The 21,925-nt window shown below is 37.2% G+C and overlaps 2 long non-coding RNA genes across 2 annotated transcripts in view; one reads left to right on the forward strand and one right to left on the reverse strand.

The window, feature by feature from the left end:
• The window catches only part of LOC146405330 (uncharacterized), a 154,438-nt gene extending 149,889 nt beyond the window's left edge, over positions 1-4,549 (reverse strand). The window contains exon 1 of the long non-coding RNA XR_014839199.1: positions 4,487-4,549. This is a non-coding gene — a long non-coding RNA (uncharacterized LOC146405330). The remainder of the gene's footprint in view (positions 1-4,486) is intronic.
• Positions 1-21,925, forward strand: part of LOC110259290 (uncharacterized) — a 347,731-nt gene that overhangs the window by 312,211 nt on the left and 13,595 nt on the right. The window lies entirely within an intron of this gene.

Raw genomic sequence — 21,925 nt, forward strand, 5'->3', positions numbered from 1 at the left:
GTTCCATCCATGTTGCTGCAAATGGCATGATGTCATCCTTTTTTATGGCTGAGTAGTATTCCATTGTGTATATATACCACCTCTTCCGAATCCAATCCTCTGTCGATGGACATTTGGGTTGTTTCCATGTCCTGGCTATTGTGAATAGTGCTGCAATGAACATGCGGGTGCATGTGTCTCTTTTAAGTAGAGTTTTGTCCGGATAGATGCCCAAGAGTGGGATTGCAGGGTCATATGGAAGTTCTATGTATAGATTTCTAAGGTATCTCCAAACTGTTCTCCATAGTGGCTGTACCAGTTTACATTCCCACCAGCAGTGCAGGAGGGTTCCCTTTTCTCCACAGCCCCTCCAGCACTTGTTATTTGTGGATTTATTAATGAGGGCCATTCTGACTGGTGTGAGGTGGTATCTCATGGTATCAAATTACCCATGACATTTTTCACAGAACTAGAACAAACAATCCAAACATTTATATGGAACAACAAAAGACCCAGAATCGCCAAAGCAATCCTGAGAAACAAAAACCAAGCAGGAGGCATAACTCTCCCAGACTTCAAGAAATACTACAAAGCCACAGTCATCAAAACAGTGTGGTACTGGTATCAAAACAGACAGACAGACCAATGGAACAGAATAGAGAATCCGGAAATTAACCCTGACACCTATGGTCAATTAATCTTTGACAAGGGAGGCAAGAACATAAAATGGGAAAAGGAAAGTCTATTCAGCAAGCATTGCTGGGAAACCTGGACAGCTGCATGCAAAGCAATGAAACTAGAACACACCCTCACACCATGCACAAAAATAAACTCCAAATGGCTGAAAGACTTAAATATACGACAGGACACCATCAAACTCCTAGAAGAAAACATAGGCAAAACACTCTCTGACATCAACATCATGAATATTTTCTCAGGTCAGTCTCCCAAAGCAATAGAAATTAGAGCAAAACTAAACCCATGGGACCTCATCAAACTGAAAAGCTTTTGCACAGCAAAGGAAACCAAAAAGAAAACAAAAAGACAACTTACAGAATGGGAGAAAATAGTTTCAAATGATGCAACCGACAAGGGCTTAATCTCTAGAATATATAAGCAACTTATACAACTCAACAGCAAAAAAACCAATCAATCAATGGAAAAATGGGCAAAAGACATGAATAGACATTTCTCCAAAGAAGATACACAGATGGCCAGCAAACACATGAAAAAATGCTCAACATCGCTGATTATAAGAGAAATGTTACATATTTTAGATTCCACAAATAAGTTATATGGTATTTATCTTTTTCTTTCTGGCTTACTTTACTTAATATGAGAGCCTCTAGATCCATCCATGTTGCTACAAATGGCATTAGTTTGTTTTTTTTATGGCTGAGTAATGTCCCATTGCATGTGTGTGTGTGTGTGTATACCACATCTTCATAATCCATTCATCTGTTGACGGATATTTAGATTTTTTCCATGTCTTTGCTATTGTGACTAGTGCTGCTATGAACATGTATCTATTTAAATGAAAGTTTTGTCCAGATATATGCCCAGCAGAATTGATGGAATTGCTGGATCATATGGTAGCTCTGTATTTAGATTCCCATGCACTTTCTCTGACCACAATGCTATGAGATTAGAAATCAACTACAAGGAAAAAAAACAGCAAAAAAAAAAAAAAAAAACAAACTCCTGGAAGCTAAACAATATGCTACTGAAAAATGAATAAATCATTGAAGAAATCAAAGAGGAAATCAAAAGATATTTAGAGACAAATGACAATAAAGATACAACAACCCAAAACCTATTGGATACAGCAAAAGCAGTTCTGGGAGGAAAATTTATAGCAATACAATCTTATCTCAAAAAAGAAGAAAAGGCTCAAGTAAACAACCTAAACTTACACCTAAAACAGAGAAGGGAGAACAGACAAAGCCCAAAATTAGCAGAAGGAAAGAAATAAAAATCAGAGCAGAAATAAATGAAATATAGACAAAGAAAACAATAGAGAAGATCAATGAAACCAAAAGTTGGTTCTTTTAAAAGATCAACAAAATTGATAAACCTTTAGCCAAACTCATCCAGAAAAAGAGAGGGCTCAAATCAGTAAAATTAGAAATGAAAAAGGACAAATTACAACTGACTCCACAGAAATATAAAGGAAGGACCTTAAGAGACTGTTATTAGCAACTATATGCCAATAAAATAGACAACCTAAAAGAAACAAATTATTACAAAGGCACAATCTACAAAGACTGAAACAGAACGAAATTGAAAATTTGAAAGACCAATCGCAGGTACAGAAATTTAAAATGTGATTAAAAACCTTCTAAAAAACAAAAGTCCAGGATCCAATGGCTACACAGCTGAATTCTACCAAACATTCAGAGAAGAGTTAACACCTAGTAAAATTCTTTCAAAAAGTAGTAGAGGAAAGAACATTCCCGAGCTCATTCTATGAGGCCACTGTCATGCTGATACCAAAACTAGACAAAGATACCACAAATAAATTACAGACCAATATCACTGATGAACATAGATGCAAAAATCCTCAACAAAATACTAGCAAACCAAATCCAAATATATATTAAAAGGAACATACACCATGATCAAGTAGGATTTATCCCAGGGATGCCAGGATTCTTCAATATCTGAAAATCTATCAATGTGATATACCATATCAACAAACTGAAGAATTAAAAACCATATGATCATCTCAACAGATTCAGAAAAGGCTTTTGACAAAATTCAATGCCTGTTTCTGATAAAAACTCTCCAGCGAGTGGGGATAGAGGGAACTTAGCTCAACATAATAAAAAATATATGTGAAAAACCCACAACTAACAACATTCTCAATGGTGAAAAATTGAAAACATTCCCACTAAGATCAGGAGCAAGACAAGAATGTCCACTTTCACCACTACTATTCAACATAGTTTTGGAAGTCCTAGCCATGGCAATCAGAGAAGAAAAAGAAATAAAACAATCCAAATTGGAAAAGAAGTAAAACTCACTGCTTGCAGATGACATGATACTATACTTAGAAAACTCTAAAGACAGCACCAGAAAACTGCTAGAACTCACCAACGAATTTATAAAAGTTTTATGCTACAAAATTAATATAGAGAAATCAATTGTATTTCTCTATATTAATAATGAAAAATCAGAGAAATCAGAGAAACCATCATGTTTACAATTGCATCACAAAGAATAAAATACCTAGGAATAAATCTGCCTAAAGAGACAAAAGACCTCTGAAAACTATAAAATGTTGATGAAAAAAATTAAAGATGACACAAACAGATGGGAAGGTATACCGTGATCTTGTACTGGAAGAATCAGTATTGTCAAAATGACTGTACTCCCCAAGGAAATCTACAGATTCAACGTGAATCCCTATCAAATCACCAAAGACATTCTTCATAGCACCAGAACAGAATATTTTAAAATTTATATGGAAACACAAAAGACACCAGATAGCCAAAACAATATTGAAAAATAAAAACAAAAATGGAGGAATCAAGCTTCCTGAGTTTAGGCAATACTATAAACTACAGTCATTGAAACAATATGGTGCTGATACAAAAACAGAAATATAGATGAATGGAACAGGATAGAAAGCCCAGAAATAAACCCAAGTACCTATAGTCAACTAATACATGACAAAGGAGGACGGAACATACAGAGGATGAAAATAGCCTCATTAATAAATGGTGCTGGGAAAACTAGAAAGCTACATGTAAAAGAATGAAGGCAGAACACTATCTAACACCATAAAATGGATTAAAGACCTAAATATAAGGTTAGACACTATAAAACTCCTAGAGGAAAACATAGGCAGAATGCTCTTTGACATAAATCACAGCAACATCCTGTTTGATCCTCCGCCTAGAAAAATGACAATAAACATACAAAGAAACCAGTGGGATCTAATAAAACTCAAAAGTTTTTGCACAGCAAAAGGAAACCATTTAAAAAATGAAGACATCCCACAGAATGGGAGAAAATCTTTGCCAACTGTGCAACTAACAAGGACCTAATCTCCAAAACATACAAACTCATACAGCGCAACAACAAAAACCACAAACAACCCAATTCAAAAATGGGCAGAAGACCTAAATAGACATTTGTCCAAAGAAGACATATGGATGGGCAACAGATATACGAAAAAAATGCTCAAAATTATTAATTATTAGAGAAATGCTAATCAAAACTACAATGAGGTACCACCTCACACATCAGCTTTTTTGCCTGACAGTCTTACAACCTGGCTAATTTTATAGATTATAAATTATTTTTGATGTTTATTGTCACAAGCTAGCTGAAACTAAACCTCCCAGTTAGACTTACTGACGGATGTTCCTCTCCTGCTATGGATATGATGCAAAAACTCCTTCAATTGTACTTCTTCAACTGCAATACTATTAAAAGCTCAGCTTCACATGCAAAGGATCTCTTATATTTGATGGCAGCCAGCCACATTTATTCCAGTGCTTACCTGCTGTGGATCCATGCAGAGTAAAGTCTGGCCTCATCATCCTTAGAATTCCCCATGACATACTCCTTGAGGCAGCTATCTGCTGCTACACCACAGAATACATGCATTACAAGTTTGGCAGACAACCCCTGGCTTTATGCCTGCTGCTGGGAAACAAACACTTCTGCACCATCTCAGATCCTCTGCTGTGACAAAAATGTTGTCAGATAAATGGAAGGCCAGATTGGGGTATGGCTGCCTGCCTGTGTGATATGTCAGTGTCAATGGGAAACATTTGTAGGCCTCCAAAATTATCTCTGGTCTAAGATACAAAGTACTTTCCTTTTAGTGCTCATTTTGAAGAAGAATTTTAAGGAACCAAGTTTGAGATCTATAGTTATTCATACTTTGAAGTGACTTGTAAGTTTACTTTCTGTGTGTGACTGGACAACAATAAAGTCTTTTGATGACATTACAATTTGCAGCTTCTAGACCTGATTTTTTTTTTTTAATTTTATAGCCACACCTGTGTCATATAGAAATGCCTGGGTCAGGGAATGAATCCAAGCCACAGCTACATCAGTGCCAGTTCAGTTTAACCTACTGACTGGGCCAGAGATCAGACCTGGACCTCCACGGCAACCCAAGCCACTGCAGTCAGATTGTTAACCCAATGTACCACAGCAGGAATTTCTAGACTTGAATATTTTTAGTTTATTGGTTTTCCATTTCAATTCTGGGTGCATCAGTATTGTTCAATTGAGTAATCAGAGAAAGCTACTCTCTTGTCTCTCACTTAGCTTTCAAAAAAAGTCTTTCTTTCTCTTTCACTCTAACACATCCAACAACTCTCTGATATTCTTAGGCATTCTGTCCCATGGAGAGCTGAAATAGCAAGAATGACATTTTTTGTAACTCTACATGAGTGACATATTTTATAATACTTCAGTGGAATAGGCTAGACCACAAGAAATAGTTATACTATCAAATAACAGTTCTCTATCTTGAAGTACAAAGAAAACATTCTGCAAATATGACATCTGACGCCAGCACTTTTGGATGTAAAAAAAAAGTTTAAATTCCTATTTCTCATGATTTAATATAAAATAAAAATGCCTAAACACATTCTGGATGAGAATTTTCAATTGTCTGTTTCCCCATATTCACTCTCACCCTGGTCTGTAAATTACTGGATGAAGCAAGGTCATTTCAGAAATTGGAGTGAAGTAGATTTCACTCTGTGTTTATTTTAGAGAACTTTATGGAACTTAATCAGTTGAATAAGCGTGAGGGCTCCCAGAGACTTAAGAGTGTGTCAATACAGCCATTGGAATGGTGAAGACCTAGGTTTGAACCACACTTCTGCCAAAAGCTACCAGTATCTGCCTCAAATAAATTACTTCTCATTTTCCATATATGTTAAAAGGGTATATTAATATCACCCTTATACATTGTTAAAAGGATTAAATGAGAATAATTAAAGTTGTTAAGTGCTTAGGATAATCCCTGGGGCATATACATAAAGGACGGCTAATACCCTGGCACACAGAGCTGCTCAATAAAGACTTGTTTAATGATAGAATATGTTCCCTAAGAAACCAAGATTAAGGAGTTCTCATTGTGGCTCAGCGGAAATGAATCTGGCTAGCATCCATGAGGACTCAGGTTCGATCCCGGCTTCACTCACTAGATTAAGGATCCAAGGTTGCCGTGAACTGTGGTGTAGGTCACAGACACGGCTCAGATCTGATGTTGCTGTGGCTGTGGCATAGTCTGGCAGCTACAGCTCCAGTTCAACCCCTAGCCCAGGAACCTCCACAAGCCATGGGCGCAGCTCTAAAATGACCAAAAAAAAAAAAAAAAAAAGAAACCAAGACTGAGAGTAAATTTTTCAAATTTCTCTTTTCACATTGCACAGAATATGTAAAAAGAAAAAATATATATGGAGTGGAAGCTTGAGGTTAACAGATGCAGACAATAGAATGGAATGGATTAGCAATGAGATCCTACTGTGTAGCACTGGGAACTATGTCTGGTCACTTTTGATGGAGCACGATAATGGGAGAAAAATGTATACATGTATGTGTAACTGGGTCACCATGCTGTACAGTAGAAAAAAAATCTATTGGGGAAATAAATAAAAATATATATCAAGGGGCTTCCTTTCTTTCTTAATGCTTTCCATTGCTGTAGTCTTATGCACTGGGTACTTGCAAACTTCCAGGAATATTTTCATTGTCACCATTGCTAATCTTCAGTTAGTTTTATCATTGTCCATGGTAGGAAGGACACTGTAATAACTAACCTTCTGTTAGATCAGTTACTAGTCTGGCTGCTGCTGCCTCATATTTTATGAGTTTATGGTGGTTTTGTTTTTGCTGTTGTTGTTTGCATTTGTTTCTGTTTTTGGCTGCATGTGGTAGTTCCTGGGCCAGGGATTGAACCCAAGCCACAGCAGTGACCATACAAAATCCTTAACCACTAGGTCACCAGGGAACTCCTTAATTCCTTTTATTTTACAGCTCTTTGAGTATCTATAAGGAAGTAATGTGAGATATTTTTGAAGTTTACACTCATGTGTCTTTTAAGAAGTTTTAAAGTATTTCACTCAGCATTGTCTCATATAATCTCATGTAAAGTCTCCCATTCTATAGATGGAGAAACTGAGATTTCAAGAAGTTGTGACACATGGTTAAATATCTATAGAACTATAGAATATCTATAATTGCAGAGCTCCTAGTTCACTGCCCATACCCTCTATGTTAGGCCCCACACTCCTCACACTTATTCCATAATGCAGGAGTTACATCCACAGACTGGTTTCCTGGAGAGCTTGCTCTGCCCCATGGTCAAATGTCCAATCACAATCATTCTCCTTCAGATAAAAGTTTTGAGTAAAGGGTAAATCTCCCTGGGAGAATTCAGCCTAAATTTTGAACTTTCCTTATGATGTTAATGTGAATAAAGCATCTGAAAGCAGATTTGCAGGTGAAACAAATAAAGGAGCATGGGAAGTCAGAGCTTGGAAGTCAGCCATTGTCTGTATATATACAAACACACACATATACATATACGTGTATTTATATATATATTTATGGGTCACTATGCTGTACAGCAGAAATTGACACAACACTGTAAATCAACTATACTATAATTAAAAGAAAACATAAACATAAAAACAAACAAGCTCCTCATTGCAGAGAAGACAAAATTCCCATTCTTAGCTCTCTACCATCTCACCAATCTTCCCTTTCTTAGCTAATGTTCTATTCATTCTACTAAAGCATTGTTATTAACATTTTATCCATTTGTTACCATCCTTATATTTTCTTCCCTCTTGCCTAGAATCCCTTTGATGTTCTTGACCCATCCCCTCCTAAATACAAGCCCTACTCATCTTTAGAACTACCACCACCTGTATTACATTGCTGAAGTATCAGGATTAAGAACTGAGAATACCTATGTCAACAAGACTTATCTGTTACAGGAAGAATTTCAACCAATAAACAACTTCACTGTTTGCTTCAGGGTATTCCTGCATATCAATTTTTCTGAACAAACAGTTTGCTCATCTGGGCAAAGGGTTCTTATAGGACAATGGATTGCTCTACTGGGCAAATAGCTTGATTGTCAAATACTATACTTATTGAGATTTACTTTAAGATGCTCACCATGCTATGCCCACCAGTCTTGATTATGGCATTTTCTTGTCCCAATCCCAATTAGGTACCTATCTTGAAAGACCTGACTTAAACTACTGAAGACATATCAAAGCTTATAGATATCTTTGATCTCTCTTTGTGAGAGAAACTAAGACTCTGTCAATATGCTGTTACTTCCCTTGGTTTCACAAAATTAGCTTTGTTTATCTAAGGCTATTGTTCTTTTTTAAAGTCCATGTCAACAATATCATGTTATTCAGACATTTCAGAAGCAAAAACTAGAAAAACCAACTCTATTTAAAACCGCAAAGGGAATATTTTGGCTCAGGTAAACAGAAAGACTCAGGACTTAGTAGAAAGGCTTAAACATTTTCTCCAGAACTCAGCTCTTCTCGCTTATATTTTTACCCCTGGGTGGTTTCTTCCTAGGTGAGTATTCTTATTGTAGAATATTCTGTTTTCAGTTGGCTTCGGGCTTTCCTTCTAAGTGAGATTTTCCCAGAAACAGACCTGGAGAAAAAGATTCATGTCCCAGGATTGTATCTGAAAGTTTCAGGTTATATCATCAGGAAAGTGGGGGTACAAGATGGGGTAGGTTAAGAAGCCAATAATGACTACATTCTGACTCAACTGTCACTAAAGCTTAATCCTGAAGGGATTTTGGGGGAAATAATGTACAGCACATCTCTCAACATTATACAACCTAAAAGACCAAGAAGACTGGGCACTGTATACCAGCTATTATTGGTCATTGTTTATAGGAAACTTGTCCAGGCTGATGTACCTGAGGGTAAAGCAGATGTAAATGGCTTTAGAAAGTTCCTAGGGAGTAACCATATGCTAATATCCACAACTGAAAGTTGGCAGGCATGCAGTGAAGTCAGGCACCAAGGATATGGCCAGAGCACCTAAAATGACCACTACAATCAGATCCCAAGCCCTAAACCTTCAGCATGTACAAAACGTACAACTATTTTTCTTATGATTGGATTATGTCACATGCTTTGACCAAAAAAAATCATTGCAAAAACTAGGTCTACTCATGTCAGTTATAAATGGCCAAGTAAGGACTTCCAAAGTTCTGTCATTATAAAAACAATGAGGGAGTTCCCATTGTGGCTCAGTGGTTAATAAATCTGACTAGGAACCATGAGGTTGCAGTTTCGATCCCTGGCTTTGCTCAATGGGTTAAGGATCTGGCGTTGCCGTGAGCTGTGGTGTGGGTTGCAGACTCGGCTCAGATCCTGCATTGCCATGGCTCTGGCATAGGCCGGTGGCTACAGCTCTGATTAGATCCTTAGCCTGGGAATCTCCATATGCCGCAGGAGTGGCCCAAGAAAAGGCAAAAAGACTAAAAAAAAAAAAAAAAAAAAAAAAAAAAAAAAGGCAATGAGAACACTGGCAGAACTCTAGATATTAACTAGAAGTTTTCAGCCACTTGGGGAGTATGGATTCCAGAAAATCCTTTCAATGTTGGTAAGAAAAGTGAATGTTTTCTCTCTTTCCCATTCTTCTGAGCTCCACAGCAGCCTAGAAAGTTAACACTCCACAATCATGCGGAAAAACAGCAGTTTGGAACCACTGGGAAGGAAAAGAATGAGAACCAAGTACCTTCAAGGCCTGACAAAAGAACTGTATTTTTTTTTCCCCTATTACACTTAAGTAAACTTAAGGTTACTGTATAATCCAGTGATTCCACTTATAGTATATACTCAAGATAATTGACATCATATATTCCCACAAAAACTTGACATGACTGTTCATAGCAGTGTGTCATAATATCTAAAAAGTATAATGTCCATCAACTGATAGATGGACGAACAAAATGTGGTATAACTATATAGTATAAAATTATTCAGCTACAAAAAGAAGGAAATACTGATACACATTGCAACATGGATTAACCTTTAAAATATTATGTTAAGTGAAAGATAGAAAAACTGCAAATTTTATGATTCCATTATTATAAAATAGCCACACATAAAAATCCATGGAGACAAAAAATAGATTAGTGGTTGCTAAGGGCTGATGGTGGAAGGGAGTGAGGAACATCTGCTAATGGGTACAAGTTTTCTTTGGGTGATGATAAAATTGATCTAGAATTAGATATTGGTGATGGTTGCCCATTTCTGTAAATACGTTGCATATCAATAAATTGGACACGAGTGAATTTTATGGTATGTGTATTTTGACTCAACTTTAAAACAAAAATTGTAAAAAAAAAAAAAATTTACAGTGCTCTCTATTGTTAGGCCCAGGTTAAACACCCATACTGGAAGGAAGTCCTGGTATGAGTTGGCAGTGGGGTGGTTACAAAGGAAATTCAAGGTGCTATTACCAAAAGAAGGGGGGATGGGTGCTGAGCTAGCCAAAACAAGAAATGCTCTTCTACTCTGACCGTCTGATCAAAGGCTAGTCCCACAAACACTTTGATGAGAGCCCCTTGTTAGTGCTAACAATTTTTTCAGTGCTTTTATGAACACAATTGCTTTCCTGCTACAACGGTGCTGTATGCTCTAATGTTTCTTTTCATTCTTGCTTGTGTCAGGACTATACTGTTTTCTTATTACTCCCAGCTATCTGTATACCAAACTACCTCTTTCCTTGTCTATGGCCAAAATAATAGAATAATAATGTAATACTCAGTTCTCATCACTAAATACCTTCCAAACAATACTGTTTTCTCCCCAAATTCTAATGCAATCAGTGTAATTTTGCCCTGAGTGGTGGAAGGGAGTTCCAGTAGACCCCCTAAGGCAATCTTTCTAAATGCTCAGCTGAGTCCACCCTGGCTGCAGGGGCATAGATGGGAAAAGTACTCACTCCTCCTGACATTCTTTCACCTATCTTTCAATAATATCGCCTGTACCTGAGCATGTGGCTATGGAGGTTAAAAGAACAAAATACACTAGCAAAAAAAGTCAAACTTATTTCTTCAGAATATAAGCATAGCATTGCAGTCGATGGGCTAAATTATTGAATTTTGGGTACCTCTCCTTTTCTCTCTCTCTCAAAAATCTTGTGCCATGACTACTTGATTTTCAGAATGAAATTTCCTCCCACTTTTCTCATTACGGCATTCATGCAAATATTAAATATTTCAACATGAAAGATCACTTCCAAAGAGATATTGACTATTATTTTTGTATTAACTTGGAAAGATGACTTATAGGGTTATATAACCTAGTTTTTCCTCATTAATAATAAGGACCAAGCAATCAGACACATGTTGATTAAATTTGCAAATCATTTTACTGACTCCTGACTCCTTTGAAGCAACAAGTTCTCGGGTTTAGGTTATTGGTGTCTAGTTGACTCAGTTTAGCAATGCTGATGCACAATATGTGTGTATTCTGGGGATTCGTTCTGAAACATCTTCCCATTGTGTCTCAATGGTAACAAATTTGACTAGTATCCATGAGGGTGTGGGTTCGATCCTTGTCCCCACTCAGTGGGTTAAGGATCTGGTGTTGCCATGAGCTGCAGTGTAGGTTACAGATGCAGCTGTGATCTGGCCTTGCTGTGGCTGTGGTGCAGGCTTGAAGCTGGAGCTCCAATTTGACCTCTAGCCCGGGAACTTCCATATGCTTCAGATGCAGCCCTAAAAAAAAAGGAAAAATAAAACATCTTCCCCAACATACTGGGTTCTATGGCCTTAAATTTACCTCCCTTCACCTTTTGCCAGAAACTCACAGGATATAAAAATATTGTGATCTAGTTCTGTCAGCCACTCTCTTCCACAAGTTTGAAATTCTTCTAAGTCAGCAGGGAAGGGATGAAGTTCCTACTCAAGGAAATTTCTCTCTGGTATTCTTCCTTCCTTCCTTTCTTATCTCTTCCAAGACTGAATTGTAAAAGACATCTACCTAACTCTGCTTTTAAGGTCTCCTCTTTTAACACCAACTCTCTCTTTCATAATTATTTACTCAAAGTTTAATGTTAGGAGTCACTTATATTCTGAAAGAAAGCAACAAAGCTCAAAATGCCATTAATACTTTAGAAAAAACGCCTTCATGAAAACTGAATGAAAGGAATTTGGGACAAGTGTAAGGATAAAATTCATTTTTTAAAGCAATTAAATGTTAAGTATATTAAAATTTGATTTGACTTTCTAAAAAAGGCATCAGATAATATGCAGGTTCATTTTTCAAATATAAAGTAATATACTGAAATAATTATCTTCAAATGTTCATTTTGTAGTTGCCTAGTGAAGTTTAAAAGGAACACAATGATGACTGGTAACAGAAACTTAGAAATTATGCAGTTAAGAAACTTAGAAATTATGCAGTTAACACTATCATCTATTAGGTAGAATTTTCTAGAATTTCTCTCTTAATTGATATTATCACATGCAGAAAGTGAAGTTTTTATCTCAAAAGAATTTGGAAAAGATCCTGTTGTCTCTAAATTTTATCTTTTGCTCTCATGTTTAAAAAATAAATGTGAAAAAGCTAATCTGAACAATCTAAATGGCTCCTAAGTGACAATTTTCTTTTCTTTTTAAGCAGATATGACTTAAACAATAGTAATTAAGCCAAAAATGGACCAAATCTGCTTCCAAAAATCGATTTGCATTGTGCTATTGAAAATCTGAGATAATGAGATTTCATCTTTTGAGGAGATGTTGGAAAATCAGGCTATGCATGGAAAAAAGATGAAGGCAAGGGTACTGGGGTGAGAACGCAATTAAAGCCTGTGCATGGATAGTCTGTTTTCTCCTTAGTTTGCACTCACTTGTAATATCTTGAAAGCACAAAAGATGCCTAATTCCAATCACAAACCCAAAGACTGATTTTGAAAACGAGGCTTGACATAGAGCAAAAAAATTGATGAATGGTGGAGGATGCTGACACTGAATCATTGACATAATGTTTCTGAGCATGAAGCCTTTTTTTTTTTTTTTTCATTAAGTCTGGGACAATGAATTGCAAAGTGAAATTTTGAGAGCATTAGGGAAGAGGATGAGACTTTGTTCATATTTCTCTGTGGGCTCTTTATTCTACAGTGGCTCTGCCCACAAGTTGAATGGTAATCATTTATGATTTGATTTATGATTCAAAACCAAATCAAATACATTGTAGGAAAAGTACTACCTGAAGACCTGACTGATTTTTTGAAGAAAACATTACTATGAATGCTATTTTACTTTAAAAAGTGGCTGTTGAAACTCAATGTTTGCATATTTTGAGAACAAATATATTCTACTGTAAAAAATACAGTCAGATCAAGATGCTATAAATATACACAAATCACCACCAACTTATCATGAAATATATGTGGTTTTGAATTTACAGACCCTACAGAATGTAGAAGGATCAAGCTCATTAAATTTAGAGGACCCAAGTGTAAACATCTCCTATACTTTAATATAAGTTCATCTTTTTCAGTCAATTTGATCCTTCGTGATGTCCCACTCTTAAATCTTGCCTCCTATTAGTATCCCTCTGGCTGTTCCTACTTATCTACAGGCTATTAACACTTCAAGATACAGCTAAAGAGCTATCTTTTCCATTAAATGTTTTGCAACCTCATATTCATTTATCCTTTTTTATGAATTTCTACAGCCTTCATTCTCTGTACCATTTATTACTTATGTATTAATATATGCAAATAGTTTTTCTCAGTGTAACTTTGCCTAAAACTCAACTCACTGATTCTAATTGACATTGAAATCCACTGAAAGTTTAAAAAAAATTTTTTGAAAGGAATCAGAAGTTAAAATCATGGGAACTGCTATGTCAAACTTTATATCCTGCCTTATTTTCTCAGGATTGATCAGATTCCAAGAGAACAAAGACTACTTTGTTTGAAGAAAGAGTATGATGCAAAGTTTTGCAATGACTCCCTTCACCCCTAAAACATGCCTATACCCCTCAACAGGTGGCATGTCTTTCAAGGACTGGAACTAATTCCATTATCGCTGGAGCTGAGTGAATGAGGAAAAAAGTGGCTGAAGGCCAGAGATCAGCGCAAGACCAGGTTGTGCAATACTTTGCAGGTTGATAGAAGGATGTTGGCTTTAAGCCAGTGAAGGGATTTTGAGCAGAAAAGTGGAAAACTTTGACTTCCATTTGGAATCTTTCAAAATTTTATTTAATTAGGTCAAGCTCAAGAGTGATTTGCTATTTACAAAGTCAGGGAAAACTGCAGAGAAATGAGAAACAGGGAAGGTTTGGAAGACATGTTAGATATATAATTAGAGATATAATGTAGGCCATAAATGTGTGGAGTTCAGCAAGGTGATCCAAGACAGACATGTAAATTTGGGAGTAGACGTAAATTTGTACAGTAGTTTTTTTTTTATTATTATTATTTTTGAAGGGCCACTCCCATGGCATATGGAAGTTCCCAGGCTAGGAGTCAAATTGGAGCTACAGCTGCTGGTCTATGTCACAGCCACAGCAACGTGGAATCTCACCCACGTCTGTGACCTACACCATGGCTCATGGCAACGCTGGATCCCCGACCCACTGAGTGAATCCAGGGACCAAACCCATATCCTCACGGATACTAGTCTGATTTGTTTCCACTGTGCCAAAATGGGAACTCCCAGAATTTGTATGGCATTTGAATTAACGAACCTGAAAAAGGTTACAAAAGGAGGGATCATGGAGAAGATATATGAGGACTGTGTCCTGAATTTTTTCCATAGTTAGTGGTTAGCGAGATGAGAAGGAACCAACAAAGAATACTAGGAAGGACTGAAGGAAATCTAAGAATATGACCCAGAAGCTGATGGAAGATATTTTTTAAGAATGGGATTGTAATGAGTCAAATGCAGCTTAGTTGTATAAAGTGAGAACTAAGAAATATCTGTTGGATTTAGCAACATGAAGGCCCCCGGAGATCTTCACAAGAGCTATTTGATAAGATACAGTAGGAGAAAAGCTGGAAAACATTACACTCAAGAGAGAAAGGGAATACCAGAACTAGAGATAGGAAGTACAAGCAGCAACTCAGGAGTTTTGCTGTCAAAAGGGAAAGAAAAAAATGTGGCCAAAACTGGAGGGAAAGTGGATTCAGATTTTTAACTTTGAATTCTTCTGAAATAATTTAGGATGTTTTTGGAAATAATGCAATAGAGAAAAATATGATGCTGAAGCTGAAGCACTATCTTTGAGGTGGTAAAGGGAAGATATATTGAGATCAAGCAAGGAATTGGCCTTGGCATCTTAGTACTTCCTTCAGAGCAGAAGTAGGGAACAGAGTTTGGGCAGAGTACACAGGTATAGGTGAAGGTGGGTTAATATATAAATAGTGGGAATGTACGGAGATTCTCTTCTGATTGCTTCCACTTTTCAACGAAATACGTTGCAGTTGTGTCAATTATAAGCAAAGAGAGAAAATAGGTATTGGAGGTTTGAGGAAAAAAATACAGCAGAAAATTATATAGCTGGGTGAGGAAATAAATGGAGTATGGAAGCAGTTTTAAAATTGATTAGCGGATAGTGCAGCAAAGACAAATCTGACTACTATCCATGAGGATGCAGGTTCAATCCCTGGCCTTGCTTATTGGTCTGAGGGTCCAGCATTTCTGTGAGCTGTGGTGTAGGTTGCAGATGCTGTTTGGGTCCTGCACTGCTTTGGCTGTAGTGTAGCCCAGCAGCTATAGTTCCAATTTGACCCCTAGGCTGGGAACCTCCATGTGCCACGAGTGCAGTCCTTAAAAAAAAAAAAAAAAAAAAAAAAAAATTGATTAACAGATTCAAGTTCCCTGGTGACCTAGAGGTTAAAGATGCAGTGTTGTCAGTGCTGTGGTGTGGTTTCATCTCTGGCCTGGGAACTTCCGCATGCCATGGGTACAGCCTCCAAAAAATTAATTAGGGGAAAGGGAGTGAGGTAGTTAGGTTTGACAATGGGATTTAAGCTTGGATACTGAGGGAAGTGAGAATATAGGGGTCCTGAGAGGGAGACGAGATGGAAGATCAGTGGGTTGCATTTATATGGTTTTGAAAAATGAACCATTTTGAGTCTGGAATATAGGCAGTAGGGAAGAAAGATAGGAAGTGATGGTACTTGGGGTTGCGGTAATGAAAGCCATGGTAGTGATTCAAGTCAAGGGGATGAAAGATGAGATCCTTGGAAGGAGATTATTGAATCTGTCAAAAGCCAAGATACTGATCTATATGCAAAAATATTTGAGGAAGGAGAGAAGGTTGTAAATGTGAAGCCATTGAAGGAATATTGTGTCAAGTTCCCAGAGAATCAAGGTACTTTTTTTGGGAAAGTCAGAGCCCCACCAACAGGGAGAATCATGCAGGCCTACCTGTGGTGAGGCAAATGAGTGTTTAGTGGTTCTCTACCCCCAATCCCATCTCTATCATATAACCTCAGGAAAAATCTCTCAACCTCTCTAGTCTTCAGTTTCCTTACTATGAATTGGGTAGATTTGTATCTAACTCTAGGGTTGGTTATAGAAATGATGTGACACACCACATGTAAAATACTTAGTGAAAAGGTTGACACCTAGTAAGCACTCAGAATATGTTAGCCATTAATGATTATGATTATCTGCTTAGTGAAATACATGTTCTTCGAGGAAAGTCATCCTATTTCAATCACACTGATATTGTATTGCTCTGTGAAACTAGTGCTGGGTATACAAAGGTTTGGGAAATTGAATTTGTTGACTCATTCTTTTTTTATTTCAATTAGCATTTTTTAAGAAAATGGTAGTAAATAAGAAATTTTAAGATATACCTTAATTTTAAGACATTTATCAGAAACCAGCAGCAGGTTAAGAAATGCTGGGGTGGCTGCCTAAAAACACTAATCTCTGCCCAGGCTTTGGAATCTCTGTAAAACAAGGATAATGATACAGTACATGCTTGCAAATGTTTTTGAATCTGTTAGATGAATGCAGCACTAGAATTAAATTGTCACCAAATTTAAACTAGATTGTGTTTAATGCACAGTGCCTCATCAGCTGTTGTTTTTCTATTTAGGCCTAACGCAAACCTATAGTTTTAACCTTGGAATTGATATTTTAGCCAAAGAATTTTATTTTTATGTATTTATTTATTTTTTGTTTTCTGTCTTTTTAGGGCCGCACCCACAGCATATGGAGGTTCCCAGGCTAGTGGTCTAATCGGAGCTGTTGCTGCTGGCTTACACCAGAACCACAGCAATGCCAGATCCAAGCTGTGTCTGCGACCTACACCACAGCTTACAGCAATGCCGGATCCTTAACCCACTGAGTGAGGCCAGGGATTGAACCCTCAACCTCATGGTTCCTAGTGAGATTCATTTCTGCTGCACCACGATGGGAACTCCAGCCAAAGAATTTTATATTTAGGTTCAGAATTGGATCATTGGCCACATAAGTGTTGATAATTCACCCTAATATGTAATTTAAGCAAGCATGCAAATATGATATGAAATTCTTTTAAAAAATACACTATACTTACAGGACTTCCCATTGCAGCTTAGTGGTAAAAAACCTGACTAGTATCCATGAGGATGTGGGTTCGATCCCTGGCCTTGCTCAGTGGGTTAAGAATCCTGTGTTGCAGTGGGCTGTGGTATAGTTTTCAGAAGTTGCTTGGATCCTGCATTGCTGGGGCTGTGGTGTAGGCCAGTAGTTACAGCTCTGATTCACCTCTTAGCCTGGAAACTTCCACATGTCATGATTATGGCCCTGAAAAGCCAAAAAGAAAAAAAAAAACTTTCAAATAAATTAGTGCTTTTTTATATATTTCACCAGTTTCCTTACAACTTCTAATTTTCTTTTTGAAATATGAAGATTAATTTTGGCAAATGCCTTAGACTTCTGTTGCTAAGATCAGACTTTTAAGTGATGGAAGATGGGCCAGTACAAAGGAGAAAGGAATTTAATAATGATAATTGTCATAGCATCATATATTTGTGAGTGCTAATTATGTGCTATTTATATAATTCTTTTTGACAGATTTAACTCTCACAGAAATTCAGATAATGAGAGGTGTCGTCATTGGTTCTGTTTTACCAATAATCAGAAAATTGAACTAGAGATTATATCCCCAGTGCAGAGTCACACAGCTAGTAAGTAGAGAGCCAAGTAGTGGGAATAGAGTGACCACATAATCCACTGCTGCCTCTTTGATATTGGAATGGCTTTCACCTTTTTTCTAGGTAGCAATAGATGGCTCTTGGAATTTTTATTGAAGTATTGTTTCAGGTACACAGCAAAGTGATTTAGTCATAGTCTTTTTCAGATTCCTTTCCATTTTGGTTATTACATGATATTTCCTTCCTTCCTTCTCTTCCTTCCTTCCACTGCAACCTGTGGCATATAGATATTCCTGGACTTGGAGAAGGTTGAATCAGAGCTGCAGCTGGCCTACTCCACAGCCGCAGCAATGCCAGATCTGGGCTGCATCTGCAATCCATGTCACAGCTTGCAGTAATGCCAAATCCTTAACCCACTGAGCGAGGCCAGGGATCAAACTTGCATCCTCATGAATACTATTTGGGTTCATAACCCACTAAGTCACAAGAGGAGCTCCACATGGTATTGAATATAGTTTCTTGTACTACACATAGGTCCTTGCTGTTTATCTATTTTATGTACACTAGTATATATCTGTTAATCCCAAGCTCCTAATTTATCCCTCCTCCACCTTTCCTCTTTAGTAACCATAGGTTTGTTTTGTATGTCAGTGAGTCTCATTCTGCTTCTGAATTTGCTTTTGTTTTAAATTTTAATTGGCGTAGAGTTGACTTGTAATATTGTATTAGTTTCAGGTATATAGCAAAGTGAAACAGTCATATACATACATATATCCATTCCAGATTCTTTTCCCATATAGGTTATTATACAGTATTGAGTAGATTTCCCTGTGCTATACAGTAGGTCCTTCTTGGTTATCTATTTTATATATAGTGGTGTGTTTTTAATCCCAAACTCCTAATTTATCCCTGCTCCCACAGTTTCCACTTTGGTAACCTTAGGTTTGGTTTTGAAAGCTTTGAGTGAATTTCTGTTTTGTGAATAAGTTCTGATGCATCTTTTTTTATTAAATTCCACGTATTACTGATCCCATATATTTGTCTTTCTCTGTCTGACTTCATTTATTATGATAATCTCTAGATTTAGGCATGTTGCTACAAACAGCATTATTTTTTCTTTTTATGGCCAAGTAATAATCCACTGTATATATGTACCACATCTTCTTTATCCATTCCTCTGTTGATGGACATTTAAGGAGTTTCCATATCCACTGCAGCTATTCTAAATAGTGCTGCAGTGAACATTGGTGTGCATGTATCTTTTTGAATTATGGTTTTCTGCAGATAATGCCCAGGAGTGGGATTACTGGATCATATGGTAGTTCTATATTTAGTTTTTGAAGGTAACTCCATACTGATTTGCATAGTGGTTGTACCAATATACATTCCCACCAACAGTGTAGGAGGGTTCCCTTTTTTGCTCATCCTCTCCAGAATCTATTGTTTGTAAACTTTTTGATGATGGCCATTCTGACTGATAAAGTGGTATCTCATTGTATTTTTTATTTGCATTTCTCTAATAATTAGTGATATCGAACATCTTTTTATGTGTTTTTTGGCCATCTGTATGTCTTCTTTGTAGAAACGTCTATTTAGATCTTCTGGCCTTTTTCTTTTTTTTAATTTTTTATGGCTGCACCTTCAGTATATATAAGTTGACAGGGTGTCAAATTGGAACCGCAGCTGCCAGCCTATACCACATATACAGCAATGCCAGATCTGAGCCACATATGTGATCTATGATGCAGCTTGTGACAATGCCAGATCCTTAACCCACTGAGCAAGGCCAGGGATTGAACTCACATCCTCATGGAGACTATGTCAGGTTCTTAACCTGCTGAGCAAAAATAGGAACTCCTTTCTGACCATTTTCTAATTGGGTTGTTTATTGTTTTTTGATATAAAGTTGCATTAGATGTTTTTATATTTTGGAGATGAATCCCTTTTCAGTCACTTTGTTTACAAACATTTTCTCTCATTCTATGGGTTGTCTTTTTGTTTTGTTTATGGATATTTCCTTTGCTGTGCAAAAGCTTTTAAGTTTAACAAGTGTAATATCCTCTTTTTTTTTTTCTTTCTTTTTTTATATAGTGTCCCTCTTTGTCGTTACTTATGACTTTTATTTTAAGTATCTTGCCATGCCCTCTAGCCTGCAGATTTTCTATAGAGAAATCAGCTGTTAGCTTTATGGGGGTTCCATTGTAACTGACTGTAATTTTTCTCTTATTACTTTTAGAATTCTCTTGTTATGTTTAACTTTTGCCATTTAATTCTGGTATGTCTTAGTGTAGGTCTATTTGGGTTTATCTTGTTTAGGACACTCGTGCTTCCTGTGCCTGGATTTCTGTTTCCTTCTTTAGGTTTGGGAAGTTTGCAGCCATAATTTCTTCAAATACATTTTGATCTTCTTTTCTCTTCCTTCTCCTTCTGAGATCCTTATTATGTATAGATTGACATGCTTCACATTATCTTATAGGTCTCATATGTTCAATATTTTTTTCTGTCTGCTGTTTTGACTGGATGATTTTTGTTATTCTATTATTCAGATCACTTATTCTTTCTTCTGCATTATTTATTTTGCTATTTTTTGCCTTTAGCTAGATTTTCATCTTGGCAATTGAGTTGTGTAATTTTGATTGCTTTCTCTTTATAGTTTCTAGTACTTTGTTACAGAAATTCATTCAGAATTAATTCCTTCAGCATTTTTGTTATTTCCTTTTTGAGTTCAGGGCCTTGTAGACTGTAGAGGTCAGTTTAATTGTTCATCTTTTCAGAGGATTTCTCTTTTTCTTTTAACTGGGAGTGAGTCCTCTGCGTTTTCACTTATAAATCTCTGGCCTGTGAATTTAGGAGAAACAATTATCAGGCCTTGAAAGTATGTTTTTATGTGGGAGCATTCCTATGCAGCTTGAGTACAAAATTTCATGTATGGAAGGATTTTTTTTTTTTGGATGGTTGCTATATCTTTTCTCAGGGTGTGCTGGCCATTGTCTCTTTTATAGGGGATGTGACCTGTGTTACAGTGACCAGATAATTCATTTTATGTTGGATAGAGCTTCTTCCTCATTCTTGGTTGTCCTAGCACTATCAGGAGCAGGGCCTTCTTCCTAGGTGTGGGACTAGGAGTTCTCAGATCCAGGTCTAAGCTGCAGTGTGAAGTAGGCAGAACTGGAGTGCTCCCACTGTGAAAGGAACCACTGCATATCCCTCCCCCCCAGAAGTTGTCTGCTGAGACATGCACTCTGTGATGTTGCCTACCACCCAGTGTGCATGCTTACAAAATACACTACTGTTGGTGCTGCCTTTGGCCCTGTCTCTACTGTGGGAGTGCTGATAATTGATTCAGATTTCAGCTTACCTCCACATGTGGGCAACTCACTGGCACTTGTGTGTTCCCAGCTGTGGAGCCACACCCACTGTGAGCAAACTGAGAAAGAGGCTGCTCTGGTGGTTCCACATCTCTCCCTTTCTGCATTCATTGACATTGGGTTTCCTATGGCAGACCCAAGTTCCCTTCTACAGACACTCCCAGTTGTAGCCCAGACCACAGTACAAGTCCTTCAGGCTGTTTTCATTTAGCCAAACCACATCCTTTTCCTGGGTCTGTCTGCTGAACCCCAAATTTCAGCACCTAGCCTCTATACACACCAGAAGTATGTGTCTTGGGCTTGGATGTAGAGGATCATGGCAAGGATTATCTGTGCTCTTCTTTCTCTCTGTTCTACCTGCTTCAAGCCAGCAGCTTCCTTCTGAAGCCAAATATCTACCCTGGCTGACCTCCAAACCAGTGAATGACTTTTCCAGGATGAAG

This window comes from Sus scrofa, chromosome 2 (genome assembly GCF_054392235.1).
Source record: "Sus scrofa isolate SSC_HxYL_T2T_F1_AM1 chromosome 2, Sscrofa_HxYL_maternal_Yorkshire_Landrace_v2.0, whole genome shotgun sequence".
Taxonomy (NCBI): Eukaryota; Metazoa; Chordata; class Mammalia; order Artiodactyla; family Suidae; genus Sus; species Sus scrofa.